Source organism: Conger conger, chromosome 3 (genome assembly GCF_963514075.1).
Source record: "Conger conger chromosome 3, fConCon1.1, whole genome shotgun sequence".
NCBI lineage: Eukaryota > Metazoa > Chordata > Actinopteri > Anguilliformes > Congridae > Conger > Conger conger.
This window is the reverse complement of record NC_083762.1, coordinates 76,562,866-76,579,894: the sequence shown is the minus strand read 5'-3', so window position 1 is coordinate 76,579,894 and position 17,029 is coordinate 76,562,866. Positions and strand designations below refer to the sequence as shown.

The window sequence follows — 17,029 nt, the reverse complement described above, 5'->3', positions numbered from 1 at the left end:
GCTCTGAGCACGGTCCCTGTGAACACCACACAGGCCCAGTGTAGCTGGTCTTCAGTGAGGCTGGGTAGGGTGAGGCTGAGCATCGTTTTTGGGGCTCTCTCTGTCAGGACCTCCTGTTTTCCGAGCTCCCCCCTGCCCCCCTTCATCCGGAGCCAGGCCAGGGTCACAGGGTCGATCCCCAGCGATATCTCACAGTTCAGCACAACTGACTGATTCCTGGACAGACCACCAGGGGGCTCTGCAGAGACTGAGAGAGTACATTTATTATTTATTTATTCAGGAAAAATGCAGATATCATCCATTATTCGTAATGGAGTTTCCGTAAAGCGCACTACCTTCATGATATTGGATCAACACTTCTGTTGCTTACTGTTTGCTGATGATGAAGCATGACACAGAATTTTGTAAAACAAACAAACAAACAAACTAAAACTAAAAAAGCTAACTTAATAAGCATCATGTTCAATCATGTGCGATGTATTCAGTCCTGTAAATTGTGCAATGTCTAAACTTACCCCGAATAATTACCAGAGTTACTGTAGCTTCCACGTGTCCATCATAAAAACAACTGTACCTTCCACTGTCGCCAAACTTCACTGGTGAGATTCTCAGAGGAAACTTATGCCCATCATAGACATCAAATGAGAATCTTTCTTTATCTGTGTCCAAGGAAACTGACACATCCTTGTGTTTATCAGCTGAGATCAGAAGGATTGAGGACTGAGGCAATGGGGTCCAATACCACTTAGCATTCTTGTATGAGAAGTGAGAATGGCAGATTAGCACCACCTCACTGCTGCTCAAACTCCCTCTGTACAGAGTGTGTTGAATGCTGAATGTACCTGCAGAAATAAATTGTGATTATAATCACTTTATGTCCAGTTGGCACATTTACTAATGCTACAGGTAGTGACCAACAAATGTAAATAACTATGTGGAAGTCAGCCAACTCACACAGAGGTGTTGGAAGATGGAAGCCTCATTACAGAATAGCCCATGAACAATATAGTACCTCTTACAGCCATGCAAGCTATAATTACAGACAGACCAGCATGCCTACAGGTCTATGTCAGTGCTTGCCAGTACCTTCTTAAATTAATATATATAATTCATTTATGATAATGATGATTATGATGATTATGATGATTATGATTATGATTATGATTATGATAATTATTATTATTATTATTATTATTATTATTATTATTATTATTATTAATATTTGAACAACCTTAATCGCAGATGGAAACATACATGTCGGAACATTGTTTGTCGGAATTTCAACATAAATACGTTAGAATACTTATTCCTTTTTTTAAACAAATGCACATGTTGTAACTTCTGTGGCAAGTTTTTTTACTTTTTGTCCTTCAAAAAAAATTGGTGCTGAATAGGGGTCTGAGAATGTCCTAATCCCCCTAATCTGGAGAATCTCATGACTGTTTATAGCTGTGCAATCCCTCATACGTAGTGTCAGCAGCCTCCTTCTTTTCACACCACAGCCCACAGCCCACAGCCAAGCTTCCACAGAGGTAGAATAAATATTCTGCAAACTTGCCACGTACAGTATCTGCATTTACATACACTACACTGGATTTTTAAGATGACTAGGGTTGCACATGGATTCATCTTCAGTGTTAAGACACCACATTTCTGCAAATAAAAAAGAAAGGTAAAAGCTAACAATGCTTTTGTAGAAGCTCCACTGAAAAATGTATGCAGAGTATCATACCCTCATTGACTCTAAATGTATGGGGAACGCTGAAAATAAGTGCTCCGTTCCGTCGGAGTGTACAGTTATATGTTCCCACACTGTACTGCTCAGCACTGTGGATGATGATGTGAGCAGTGTTGTTGTAGATCAGCGCTGTGTTAGCAGTGGGTTCTCTGTCCCGTTCCCAGGCCAGTGTAGCTGAATCTGGAAGGTAGGATACCTCACAGCTCAAGGCCACATCATAACCTTCATTTATTATGAAGGGCGATTGATTCACTGTAGAAGGAAAGAGATATTGATTTAGAGAATGGTAAACCTTTTCATCAAATCATTGTGTGGGCTACATCTCAAAACTATAGTCATTGAATTAAAAGCGATAGTTTATATACAGTCCTCCAGTTTTGTGTTGAGAAGTCAAAGAAAAACATAACTGAAAATACATTTTAACCAGCCTCTTGTCCTATGTACTCTTTAAAACAGGCTAATGTTATCTATATCATCTCAGAATTAATAAAGCATTGACTTAGAACATGAGCTATATGAGTGAGTACTATTTTTACCCGGTATATGGATTCCATTTCACATATCATTTTAATCTAGCATCAAATTAAACTTTTCTGAAAGTAAAATACAAGATATAACTCAACAATGTTATGCGTCATGTATTTTATGTCGTATAAAATAGATATCTTTTTTACTGTACATTCATTACTTACATAACTACATCAAAGGGTAACTATACCTTTTACAGCAGACACTTTAATCTGGGCCAAGTTGACTTTCTCTGGTTTAGTTTGAATAAAAGTAAAAACCCCTGCATTTTGTAACTGTGGTTCCAGACGAATGCCATACTTGCTTTCCTTTGAAATAAAAATATTCTTCGAATTCCACACAAAGTCTCCATTGGACTGTATAGTTATTATCAGTATTTTATTGCTTCCATCATGTGATGTCCACTCCCAGATGAATTCTGTCCCTTTGGGCTCAGCTGGGGCTTATAGAGAGACGTCTTGTCTCTGCCCAGGAACAAAGTATTTGTATTGTACCAACACTGCAGAAAGAGAAAAATATACCAAATAGTACCAAGATCCAACTGAGAAAGGCATGACAGTATTGCATGTTAATATGGAGGTTAATTGCTGTTAGTCCATTCCAGTTAACCCAGATTTGCTCATACCAGCTGTAGTCCTGCTTTTATACCTGTGCAAGATCTGCACCATGTCTTTTTCTCCGCTCAGGGTGGTTGTAACATTTGACAAAACTATTCTCTTTTAGCTGACACTTCCTGGAGTGGGAACCTGGCTAGCAGAAATTTGATCTGTTTGCAGTACACTATCAACATTTCAATCTTCTGTTGATGTTGTTATATTGTCAATTTTTCCATGCAGAAACATGCATTTTTCTGGGTCGTGAATGGAGTCATTGTAAATATCTGCTAAATAATTTTACAATGAGTATGTATAACTTCATGTATACTGATAACTAAGGCAATATGTGGAAACTTCTCCTCTTGAGTCAAAAACTGAAAACACGAAAAATTTGTCTGGGTCATTTATTATAGTACTTATCTGTGTCACATACTCCTCTTATAATTAAGACTGTATTTTTAAATATATATATATATATATATATATATATATATATATATGTATGGATATATATATATATATATATATGTATGGATATATATATCTGTGTGAGATCTGTCTATGAATACGTAAGTAAATGTATAACTGAGGCAGACAGAGAGACTCACCCTCAGCTGAAAGTGTGTGACAGTACCATGATATCCAGAGTAGGGTCCACCACTGTACCATCCCCATGGCTTCTGCTCTACACAGCCCTTCTGGTTACTGGTGTCTAACTTCTGCCCAACACAGCCCAACTTCTTACTGGTGTCTAACTTCTGCCCTACACAGCCCTTCTGGTTACACACCGTAGCTTCTTTCCATGATATAACTTCTCAGCAAATGGCTAGAATAAGAGGAAGTACAAACCACTGCGGCATGCAAGGGCGGCACGGATGGTGCAGGGGGTCGCACTGCCACCTCACAGCAAGGAGGTCCTGGGTTCGAATCCCAGTCGGCCGGGGCCTCTCTTTGTGGAGTTTTCATGTTCTCCCCGTGTTTTCGTGGGTTTGGATAAGAGCGTCTGCCAAATGCCAGTAAGGTCATGTAATGTAATGAAAATAGCTAATGCAGAGATATCTATAGGCAACAGAGAAAGAGCCTGTATCATAGTGGTTAAAGTACATGACTGGGACCCGCAAGGTCAGTGGTTGGATCATGAGCAAATGCAATTTTGCAGCCGTTTTATTATTTATGATAATAAGGGTACTTATTAACTATAGATAGATGCACACTGACAAGTACACCACTGCTTTTTTTTTTTTTTATCAAAGCATTCCCGGCAGTCTATTTATTAAAATACTGATTTCTTTTGTTCCAAACATATGAAGAGAAAAGAGGTAGCACTGCCGCCTCACACCAAGGAGGTCCTAGGTTCGAATCCCCATTGGCCAAGGCCTCTCTGTGCGGAATTTGCATGTTCTCCCCATGTCTACGTGGGTTTCCTCCGGGTACTCCGGTTTCCATCCACAGTCCAAAGACATGCAGGTTAGGCTGATTGGAGAGTCTAAAATTGCCTGTGAGTGTGTGAGTGAATGGTGTGTGTGCCCTGCGATGGACTGCTGACCAGGGTGTATTCCTGCCTTTCGCCCAACGTAGGCTGGGATAGGCTCCAGCCCCCCTGTTCAGGATAAGCGGGTTAAGATAATGGATGGATGAATGAAAAAAGTAAAGAAAGAAAATACTGCCGAATAAATATAACATGGCTATAATATTTATATTTTACAGAATACCACCGTCTACTTTACAGTCAAAGTCGAAATATTATTACTTACTGAAAGCTTCATTTAGCAAGAAAGAATGCAACAGTGGCAAATATTAAATATTAACAGATCACAGAAGAGGCTTTACATTGTCTTCTTCCATCTCTAATGGAATTGCACCTTACAGACATTGTCGTGTCTAAGAAACGACAGAGTCCAAATCTCCAATTTGTCAAAAAACATCTTCAAGAGGGAAAAGACACCACGGCAGCAAGCTCTTCAGGAAAATCAGACTTTATTTAGCACAAGTGCATAAAGCCGGACCAGATCAGCAGAAAAAGGAAATGGACCTCGAAATGCCATTTTTACACCCATTTTATACAGTTACTCCTCCTACAACTCCTCCTCAAACCTCATTGTGGCAAATCACCCACACTGTTCTTATCTTAAGTCCTCCCACATCTCCTCCCACAACATCATTGTGGCAAATCGCCAAAGGTCCTTATGCTCTGCCAGCTCTGTACAAAGTTCAGGGATGCTCGGCCAACTCTGTACAAAGTTCAGGATGCCCCCGCCCTCGCGAACTGCCTCTAACACACACACGTCATCCATGGTTTTTTCAGAGCATACACGTCGCTCTGTATTTTTCCACATATGGGTCACTTTTCTAAAACGGACTAAGCAGCAGTAATCATTGAAAATATAAAGACATAGTAAACATTTGATTCATATTCTCTTCTAATATTCTTTTCTAGTATACAGACATACTAAGCATTTGATTCATATTCTCTTCATACCCCCCCCCTCCCCCCCCCCCCCCGCCAGCTGGCTGCTTTATTCAACTCCAGTTACATATGGGTTCACTGTGTAATTCTAGCACAATTTAGCAGTTTATCAGTTTGAAACTATACAGGGTACATATCACGCTTTAATATGGATATATTGATACACTTTTAGCATAAATCATCAAGAGTTTTGGAGGAACCAGTCTGCCCATCAAGGTTGAGTCTTGACTTGTGATTGTTTATCATGCTTCTGTGAATTTTCCCCTACAACATGAGATTTCATGTTTTATATGTGGACTTTTTGTTTCGTTCATCCATTGCTGCACATTACTTTCTGCAGATGCTTGCATAGACCACCTTATCAGGTTCTTCTTCCTGCAATTATACATAAACATATCAGAATTTTGGTTAACATGAACTTTGAACATGTTTGAACTTGGCCACCAAACAAGTGAAATAAAATGATCTGGATGACCAAATATTTGTGAATTAAGAACTGTGCATTTTTAACGTTACTGGCTCAAAGTCTTCAATGATAAAAAGTAGACCATCTGTATACAAAATGCAGCCATTTCATATTGGATTGGTTTCATGAATATGAAATGCACAGTCCGCATTACTGTATGTAAATGATGATAAAATCGTTATTGTGTTCTCTCTGGGAACATACTTACAGAGCGATACTGGGTGTTTGACTGGCTCCTTTGCCTGTGACGGTCTGTAATACCAAACGATCAAACATCATTACAAAACCAAATGATAACTTGCTTGTACTGACTTCATATTTATGAGAGTGGTCGCAGTTATGACCTTCACATAAATATAATCTACAATCCCAAATACTTATTATGGAACTTCTCATCACACAGGAGCACATTAGCCAAGCCCTGTATTACACATAACTTTTTCTGATTGGATGGGCACCACAGGCCTACGTACATGTTTCAAGATGTAACTCCAACTCCTGCTTTTAATAGTTGAATTAAGTCAATCATTTATTTGATTTGAAATCGTAGATAAAGCCAGGAGCTACAGCTGCAGGTTGAACATACCCTGTGTGTCCTGGGTGGAAACAGGTTACCGTTGTCCAGTGCAGGAGTGAACCGCATTGTTGCCGACAGCAGTTCACAAAATGAGGCAGAAATAATCGGTGGGAAGGAAAGCCACCAGGCACAGCAGCCCTTGGGGGAATGGAGCTCTGCACCCCTTTCATAAGGCAGTGGGCGCCCCACGTTTACGTGTGGCACCCGTCCCATCACCATCACTGGAGAAATCCCCTGAAGTGCAATATGACTATTTCATAATAACGACAAGGCTGCAGACTTACCGAGACTGAGAGCGGTCTGGGAGAACACAGAGTACTGGAGTTCTTCACTTCCTGTCTCCTCTGTAGAGGCGCGCGGGTTTGCTGTTTGTAAGAAAACGCACACAGCCGATTAGAACGCTGATGATGCACACCGTCCTCTGGCTCACATGTGAAGCAGCAAAACACAAGAAGTTAATTAACTGCCGTTTCATCTGGATATATGACTATTTTAGGATCGTTCAGAACTAACACACACACACACACACACACAGAACAGTGGTGCCCCTCAGGTAAGCTCTGTCCCACCCAGACTCCCAGGAAGCTGAGTCCACTGATGGGGCCGGCCAGGGCCTCTGTCTAAGGGGCCCAACCTGGGCCTGAACGGCATCACACGAAGACCACCCTGGAAAGGGCTAAACTCCACGGGCAGAGGACTCCAAGTGTCCGTGCCGTTCCCTTGAGTGGTCGACAAGGCGTGCATCTCAATACACATTTATTTTTAATTTCATTGAACCCTTATTCAGCCATGGTCGGCTCGTTGAACTTTCTCAAGAGCGACCTGGCCAAGGCAGGCGGCGGCAAGTCAAATGCACAATGTTACAGACAGAAACGTACAATAAGTTACTATACATGTGTGAAATCTTAAATCTAAAACAGCACGCCGTGTCTAATCAAAACGTCGACAAGTCAACGAGACTGCCTCTAGCTTCTTTATCGTAGATGTAAAAACCAGCTCAACACGTTTCAGATCGTTCTGTAACCCTATCCAGATACAGGGAGCAGAATACATTAAAACATGTACCCTCCTTTCCCCCACCACCACCTCGTCTCCTATCTGGAAGGATGGGGGGAGGAGACGAGTGAAGGAGAGGAGGAAGCAGTGGAGGAAAGGAGGATGCAGTGGAGGAAAGGAGGATGCATTTTTTCCAGTATCGGGGGGCACCAATAGTCAGATTAACACAGCACCTGTTGCTAACAGGGCGGGACTTCCATCGTTTCTAGAGCAGCCACTTCGCAACAACCGTGCTTATATGGAGTGCCTGAACAGTGTGGATCTTCTTTTTGGTGCATACTGCCCTCTTGTGGACATAGTAACAAACACACCGTATTAATGATGTCTGATAACCAAATATTACATTACATTATTGGCATTTGGCAGACGCTCTTATCCTGAGCGACGTACAGTTGATTAGACTAAGCAGGAGACAATCCTCCCCTAGAGCAATGCAGGGTTAAGGGCCTTGCTCAAGGATCCAACGGCTGTGCGGATTTTATTGTGGCTACACTGGGATTAGAACCTCCGACCTTGCATGACCCGGTCATTTACCTTAACCACTACACCACAGGCCACCCAAATATTATCACTGAGTCCTTTCTCCCCACAGTTTGCCCGCTTCTCATTTCACAGTGAGGCAGTGATGATTTTGCAGCATGCCCTTCACGTCGGACTACACACTGACTGCTAGAGGCCTGTAGGGCCCCTGGTGTGCAGTTGGGAGTAACTGATGCAGACCCACCCACTTAATCCAAGGGGTGTAGCTAGGCATTCTGGGAGAATCATCACCACCTTTCACCCCGCTAGTGCCGGCCCTGCCGAAACCGGGCAGGGAACATGGAGTTGTGGCCAGCCTCTGTAGCCTCATATCCGGCCATATTTGGGGAATGATTTGGGCCAGACTTATATCCTGCATTTACAGGGTGCCAGTCTGTGGAGAACCATTCATCCTCCTTTAGGAGAAGGCCAACCTGTGACCCATAGGAACACACACCCATCATTTTGGCACATAGAACGTATGGGGCCAGTTTCACTGACACTGGCTAAGCTTAGTCCTGGACTAAACAGAGTTTTGTATAGAGAACGGCCAACATTTAATTTAGTCTTGGACTGGGCTTAATCTTAGTGTCTCTAACACTGGCCCATGAAGTCAGCCTTCCCATGTACGACTATATGGTTCATGCAGCATATCCGTAGTTGAGTTATCCACATTACCTTGATCGTTCTGTATCTCTGCAGCATCACTGTAGATGTTGTCCGCTCCACTGGAATCGGCGTCGCCTCCCACTGCTAATGTGCATAGAAGTGTGACAGACAGAAAGCAAACATTTTAAAATGACTTCATAGAAATTACTATATAGGGAACACTGAGTCACATTACGAAAAAAGATATTTTGTCACTCTGCAGTAAATAAGTTAAGTCATGTGATCAAGCCATACATGGCCTATTATTATATGTTATATTATTGTGTCATTTACTTTTTTCAACACACCATTTCCTCTACTTCCTTTCTGGCTGAAATCCACAAAGTGCTGAGCGAATGGAGGGACTGAATGAACTGGATACACTCATATCAGCCGATGTAAATAAGTCTGTTCTAAGCTGTTATCGGCTGATACATAAATGAATGAAATATACTTCTTGCCAATTAAATAAAACATTATATTATCCTTCCTTCAGGAGGGACAAACTTGGTCCTAGTAATTGTAGCCTACCATCAGAGAACAGAAACAGAAACAGAAACAGAAAAAAACTGTTGTAAAGGTTAAAACTTGCATTTAGTCAAGGGCAAAATATTTTTAAGTACTCTCTCTGTTATTTTAATATAGCCACATTGAAATGAAGTGTGTATAAAATAACAAAATGACAAAATTAACAACCTAATTTACAATTGACAATTTTTTGCAATATCACACTGACTGTACTTGCTCAGTGGAGTTCAAAGCTATGTTTTAGAGGGAATGCTCTGTGGAAGTGTTGCTGAAAAGGGCTCTTACCTGTTGCTCTTTTCAGACGGCGAGACAACAGTCCTCCGAACAACAACAACAACAGTCCAACACACACCGCGGCAGTACAGGCCAAAATGATCACCAGCCGCCTTCCATCATCTGTATTACCACAAAAGAAGAAAACTTAACAAGTGAGCTCAGAACATGGAGAGTATTCAATTTCCTTCTTTAGCTGCATTAAAGTTAGTCAAATTAAAAGTTACACTCTTTATTTAGCCTAACTACCCAAGACTATTGCATATGACATGAAACTGTGACATGACAAAATGTAATGCTTCACTTTTTTTATTTTAAATTTAAATTTTTAGATAGCGTATACTGACAGTACCAAACCTTGAGCCCTACTGGTTCTCATATAAGCCCTTGTTTCTGAAGGGACATTTTGAAAAGTTAATAACAAAGGGGCCAGATCAGTGTTACATTGGTGTTATGCATACAAAGCTGAAAGCTATCACAAAGAGCAAGGCCAATTTAGATTTATAAATATGACTTACAGTAAGTGGGCTGCCATATTAGGAAACACTAGGGCACAGGAGTGACAGAAGCAACAATGCTCTGGGGTATGGCCTGGTTTCAGTTCCTATTTTAACAGCTTATTTATGATTCCGTCTGGTCATCAGTTGACCAATTTAAGCCTGCCGAAATCACTGCCACTCATTTTCCATTTGTATAGTTAATGGACGACTATAGATGCTTTAAAAATCTGCATCTGGTATGCATATTGACAGCCTTAGGAACACATTTAAACAACTTCCTGGATAATACCCTTCCCCTCTATCACGTGGCGTGGTGCTGCTCTACTGTTTCTGGGAAGTTCCGAAATAGAAGGTAAAATTAATTTAGCTAATTTAGCTTATTGACCAAAATAATTCATATTTGTATTATTAAAACTGCATCTTACCGTCCTTGCAACCAAAAAAATCCAAGTTAAAAAACGAATCGATAATTTTTAGGAAGAAAATTAAAAATGTCAAAAAAAAAAAAAAAAAAAAAAAATGTCCTCGTGGAATAAAATCATGTTTAAAGGTAATTAGCATACACCTGTCATCAATACGAGTATAACCCCAAATAAAGACAAACATTTCCTGCTGGATTTTCTTGACATTTTCTTGGTTGCATCCATAAGCCCCAGTCCTTATCTTTGTTGCGCAGGTAGCAGTTGAAATTGCACACTTATCCCTGGTTATGGGTATGCACTTTGCACTTTGTTGTACGTCACTCTGGATAAGAGCGTCTGCCAAATGCCATTAATGTAACACTGGGATAACCATGGATTGCAAAGAGCTTTCAGGACATCTAAGGGATCCCATTGTAATCCAATCAGCAAGGGGGGTATGAAATAAATTTGAAGCCATTTGATGTACCATGGAACATGGTGAAGACCATCAAACAATAAGGGTAAAGAGCAAAGTGGCACCACAACAACATTGCCAAGACATCGTCCCACCAGGATGTCCCTCCAAAGTTTATGACAGGGCGAGGAGAAAACTACTACAGAAGAGGCCTACTACAACCGTATAGGACCTGTAGGGTTTGTGGAAAGATGGAAATCATTTCACACTCACACACACACACACACCTAAATTTAGCAAAAAATGCATTCAGTCACTATGTGGGAAAATGTCTTACAGTTTGAATAGACCAAAGATATGTTTGGAGCAAAGACAACACAGCTCCATCACTAAAGGACCGCCGTGCCTCCTGTGGAGCACAGTGGGGGCAGCATCATGCCTTGGCGGCTGCTTTACTTCAGCTGGGACAGGGGGTCGTGCCAAGATACAAATAGCTCCAAATATTGGAACGAAACCTCAACCAAGGAATGACGTCAAAAAAGGAAAAGCAAAGGCTAGGAATGGCCCACTAAGAGCGTAGGCGTCAGTCTAATCCTCTGGGATGATACACTATGCAGGACTGTGCACAGGATATCCCCACCTTTTTTTGCAAGGAACAGAGTGAAAACCTGCAGGAATGGTAGACCTCCAGGAACAGGGTGGGTCAGTTCATACCTAGCAGCGTGAGGTGCAGGGGGACCTGTGCTCTGAGCACGCTCCCTGTGAACACCACACAGGCCCAGTGTAGCTGGTCTTCAGTGAGGCTGGGCAGGGTGAGACTGAGCATCGTTTTTGGGGCTCTCTCTGTCAGGACCTCCTGTTTTACGAGCTCCCCCCTGCCCCCCTTCATCCGGAGCCAGGCCAGGGTCACAGAGTCGATCTCCCGCGATATCTCACAGTTCAGCACAACGGACTGATTCCTGGACAGACCACCAGGGAGCTCTGCAGAGACTAAGAGAGTACATGCATTATTTATTTATTCAGGAAAAATGCAGATATCATCCATTATTAGTAATGGAGTTTCCGTAAAAAGTGCACTTCCTTCATGATTTTGGACCAACACTTCTGTTGCTTACTGTTTGCTGATGATGATGCATGACACAGAATTTTGTAAAACAAACAAAATAAAACTGAAACTAACAAAGCGAACTTAATAAGCATCATGTTCAATCAAACGGCAATGTATTCAGTCCTGTAAATTGTGTAATCTGTAAACTTACCCCGAATAGTTACCAGATTTACTGTACTGTACGTCTGTCCATCATAATAACAGGTGTACCCTCCACTGTCGCCAAACTTCACTGGTGAGATTCTCAGAGGAAACTTATGCCCATCATAGACATCAAATGAGAATCTTTCTTTATCTGTCTCCATGGAAACTGACACATCCTTGTGTTTATCAGCTGAGATCAGAAGGATTGAGGACTGAGACAGTGGGGTCCAATACCACTCAGCTTTCTTGTATGAGAAGTGAGAATGGCAGATTAGCACCACCTCACTGCTGCTCAAACTCCCTCTGTACAGAGTGCGTTGTGTGCCGAATGAACCTGCAGAAATAAGTTGTGGTTAGAATCACTTTATGTCCAGTTGCCACATGTACTAATGCTACAGGTAGTGAGCAACAAATGTACATAACTGTGCGCAAGTCAGCCAACTCAGAAGATGGAAGCCTCATTACAGAATAGCCCCTGAACAATATAGCACCTCTTACAGCCATGCAAGCTATAATTACAGACAGACCAGCATGCCTACAGGTTTGTGTGAGAACATGGCATGCCAGTACTTTTTAAATGAACTAATATGTACATATAATAATATATATAATTAACTAATAATATTTTTTCTCTTGTTTATTGTCTCCTTTTTTAAAAACCATAATATATTAGAATCAAATATAACTGTAATTTATATCTACAGTAATGAGTGAATCATGCCTACAGTATGCATTTACATTTCATTATTATTATTATTATTATTATTATTATTTGAACAACCTTTATCTCAAATGGAAACATGCATGTCAGAACATTGTTTGGAGGAATTTCAACATTAATATGTTAGAATACTTATAACTTTGTTTAAACAAATGCACATGTTATAAATTGAGTGGCGAGTCAGTCATTTTGTCCTTCAAATAAAATTGGTGGCGGCACGGATGGTGCAGTGGGTAGCACTGCCGCCTCACAGCAAGGAGGTCCTGGGTTCGAATCCCTGTCGGCCGGGGCTTCTCTGTGCGGAGTTTGCATGTTCTCCCCGTGTCTGCGTGGGTTTCCTCTGGGTACTCTGGTTTCCTCCCACAGTCCAAAGACATGTAGGTTAGGCTGATTGGAGAGTCTAAATTGCCCATAGGTATGAGTGTGTGAGTGAATGGTGTGTGTGCCCTGAGATGGACTGGCGACCTGTCCAGGGTGTATTCCTGCCTTTCGCTCAATGTAAGCTGGGATAGGCTCCAGCCCCCCTGCAACCCTGTTCAGGATAAGCGGGTTAAGATAATGGATGGAAATAAAATTGGTGCTGAATAGGGGTCTGAGAATATCCTAATCCCCCTAATTTGGAGAATCTCATGACTGCACAAATGACAGACAGAGCTTTCCCCCCAGTGACACGTAGTCGCAGAGAGGCGACCCTCTCGTTCCCCGGGTGGAACTCCAACACAGTGGCGCTCAGCCGGTGGCTTGTGAGTATCCCCACACCCGCCCGGCGCCTCTCACGTTGAGCAAATCCAGAAAAGAACAGAGTCCAGCCCCTCTCCAGGAGTTTGGTTCCGGAACCAGTACTGTGCGTGGAGGTGAGCCCAACTATATCTAGTTGGTGCCGCTCTGCCTCCCGCACTAGCTCCGGTTCCTTTCCCACCAGAGAGGTGACGTTCCACGTCCCCAGAACCAATCTGCGACGCCGAGGATCTGCACGCCCGGATCCCCGCCTTTGCCTACTGCCCGTTGGGCAAAGCACCCGACTCTGATGCCGACCCCTGCAGGTGGTGAGCCCACAGGGCGGCGACCCCACGTGACCAGTTTGGGCTGTGCCCGGCCGGGCCCCATGGGATAAGGCCCGGCCACCAGACGCTCGCCGACGAGCTCCCCTCCCGGGTCTGGCTCCAGCAGGGGGCCCCTTTTTTTTTCGGGCGAGGTAATTGGGTCATTGTCTGGCCGTATCCCGGGAGTCTTTGGATTGCTCTTAGTCTGACCCCTCCCCCGGGACCAATTTGCCTTGGGAGACCCTACTGGGGGCTAACAGTGCCCCCGACAACCTAGCTCCCAGGATCACTTTCTTAAATGAATATATTTAATTAATATATATCATAATTTATATAACTAATAAATAATATTACATTTTTTCCTTTTTTAAATACCATAGTATATTAGAGTCAAACATAACTGTCATTTCAATCTGCAGTAATGAGTGAGACATGCCTACAGTATGCATTTACATTTTGTTGTTTCCATTATTATTATTATTATTATTATTATTATTATTATTATTTGACAACCTTTATCTCAGAAGGAAACATGCTTGTTGGACCATTGTTTGTAGGAATTTCAACATTAATACGTTAGAATACTTCATACTTTTTTTAAACAAATGCACATGTTGTAACTTCAGTGGAAAGTTTTTTTAATTTTTGTCCTTCAAATAAAATTGGTGCTGAATAGGGGTCTGAGAATATCCTAATCCCCCTAATTTGGAGAATCTCATGACTGTTTATAGCTGCACAATCCCTCATAGGTAGTGTCAGCAGCCTCCTTCTTTTCACACCACAGCCCACAGCCCACAGCCAAGCTCCCACAGAGCTAGAATAAATATTCTGCAAACTTGCCACATACAGTATCTGCATTTACATACACGACACTGGATTTTTAAGATGACTAGGGTAGCACATGGATTCATCTTCAGTGTTAAGACACCACATTTCTGCTTATAAAAAAGAAAGGTAAAAGCTAACAATGCTTTTGTAGAAGCTCCACTGAAAAATGCATGCAGAGTATCATACCCTCATTGACTCTAAATGTATGGGGAACGCTGAAAATAAGCGCTCCGTTCCGTCGGAGTGCACAGTTATATGTTCCCACACTGTACTGCTCAGCACTGTGGATGATGATGTGGGCAGTGTTGTTGTAGAGCAGCGTTGTGTTAGCAGTGGGTTCTCTGTCCCATTCCCAGGCCAGTGTAGCTGAATCTGGAAGGTGGGATACCTCACAGCTCAAGGCCACATCAGAACCTGCATTTATTGTGGGCCTGGGCGATTGAGTCACTGTAGGAGGAAAGAGATATTGATTTAGAGAAAGGTAAGCCTTTTCATCAAAACATTGTGTGGGCTACATCTCGCAACTATAGTAATCGAATTGAAAGCAATATATTATACACAGTCCTCCAGTTCTGTGTTGAGAATTTAAAGAAAAACATAACTGAAAATACATTTCAACCAGCCTCTTGTGCTATATATGATATATTTACTCTATATAATATCTATATCATAGATCTAATCTCAGAATTAATAAAGCATGGACTTAGAACAGGAGCCATATGAGTGAGTACAATTTTTTCCCGGTATATTGATTCCATTTTAAATATCATTTAAATTTAACATCAAATTCAACTTTTGTGAAAGTAAAATACAAGATATAACTATGTTATGCATTATGTATTTAATGTAGTATAAAATAGATATCTTTTTTACTGTACATTCATGACAACCTACATAAAAGAGTACATTTACCTTTTACAGCAGACACTTTAATCTGGGCCAAGTTGACGTTCTCTGGTTTAGTTTGAATAAAAGTAAAAACCCCTGCAATGTCTGACTGTGATTCCAGACGAATGTCATACCTGCTTTCCTTTGAAATAGAAAAAAACAATGAATTCCTCACAAAGTCTCCATTGGACTGTATAGTCATTATGAGTCTTTTATTGCTTCCATCATGTGGTGTCCACTCCCAGATGAATTCTGTCCCTTTGGGCTCAGCTGGGGCTTGTAGAGAGATGTCCTTTCTCTGCCCAGGAACGAAGTATTTGTACTGCACTAACACTGCAGAAAGAGAAAAATATATGAAATATACCAAGATCCAATTGTGTTCCAGGCAAGACAATATTGCATGTCAATATGGAGGTTAATTGCAGTTAGTTAGTTCCAGTTAAACCAGGTGATTAAATTCAAGATAAAACCAAAGGAAGTCTGGAAGCCGATACAGAACTACGAATTAAGATAAAGGTCATTTTTTTTGCTCTTGATTAATGAATATTTGAGCTGCATTTGACACTGAGATGAGCTCATACCAGCTGTAGTCCTGCTTTTATACCTGTTCAAGATCTGCACCATCTAAAATTTCCCTCCGGATGAATAAAGTATCTATCTATCGATCTATCTATCTATCATGTCTTTTGCGATGCTCAGGGTGGTTGTAGAATTTTACAAAACTATTCTCTTTTAGCTGACACTTCCTGGAGGGGGAACCTGGCAAGCAGAAATTTGACCTGTTTGCAGTACGCTATCAACATTTCAATCTTCTGTTGATGTTGTTATATTGTGATTTTTTCCATGCAAAAACATGCATTTTTCTGGGTAGTGAATGTGTATTTATAACTGCATGTATACTGATAATAATAATGATATTATTAATATTTAATTAATATTTTAATATGAAAAGATTACAATTTTTAAACAGGGTGAGGAACTACCTGGCATTTGTATACAACGCCATTTCATGGATTAAAGCAATATGCTGAAACTTTTTGCCTTCTCTTGGGTAATTTATTATAGTACTTATCTGTGTCACATACTCCTCTTAAAGTTAAGACTGTATTTTTATATATATATATATATATATATATATATATATGTGTGTGTTTGATTGGATCTGTGTGAGATCTATATCTGAATACGTAAGTAAATGTCAAACTAAGGCAGAAAGAGAGACTCACCCTCAGCTGAAAGTGTGTGACAGTATCTCGATATCCAGAGTAGGGTCCACCACTGTACCATCCCCATTGCTTCTGCTCTACACAGCCCTTCTTAATGGTGTCTAACTCCTGTCCTACACAGCCCAACTGGTTACTGGTGTCTAACTTCTGCCCTACACAGCCCTTCTGGTTACTGGTGTGAAGCTTCTTTCCACGGTATAACTTCTCAGGAAATGGCTAGAATAAGAGGAAGTACAAAATGCTTTGGCTAAACTGTATCCTGCAACAGATTGCAGACGTTTAATGAGTCTTGTGAAATCTATGGTTCTGCTCTTGGCTGTGCTCAGCACTGTGATATCTTTGACATCTGAAGTAATAAA

At 41.3% G+C, this 17,029-nt stretch overlaps 2 long non-coding RNA genes across 2 annotated transcripts; both read right to left on the bottom strand.

Annotated features, from left to right (window-relative positions):
• Positions 1-1,784: 1,784 nt before the first annotated feature.
• LOC133123296 (uncharacterized) lies at positions 1,785-16,815 on the bottom strand. The gene is made up of 3 exons (XR_009708227.1): positions 16,671-16,815; positions 15,469-15,777; positions 1,785-1,990 (listed from the first exon to the last, which is right to left on the bottom strand). It is a non-coding gene; the product is annotated as an uncharacterized LOC133123296 (long non-coding RNA).
• On the bottom strand, positions 5,374-8,702 carry LOC133125257 (uncharacterized). Its single transcript, XR_009708397.1, has 4 exons — positions 8,626-8,702; positions 6,657-6,737; positions 6,004-6,047; positions 5,374-5,704 (listed from the first exon to the last, which is right to left on the bottom strand). It is a non-coding gene; the product is annotated as an uncharacterized LOC133125257 (long non-coding RNA).
• Positions 16,816-17,029: the final 214 nt, after the last annotated feature.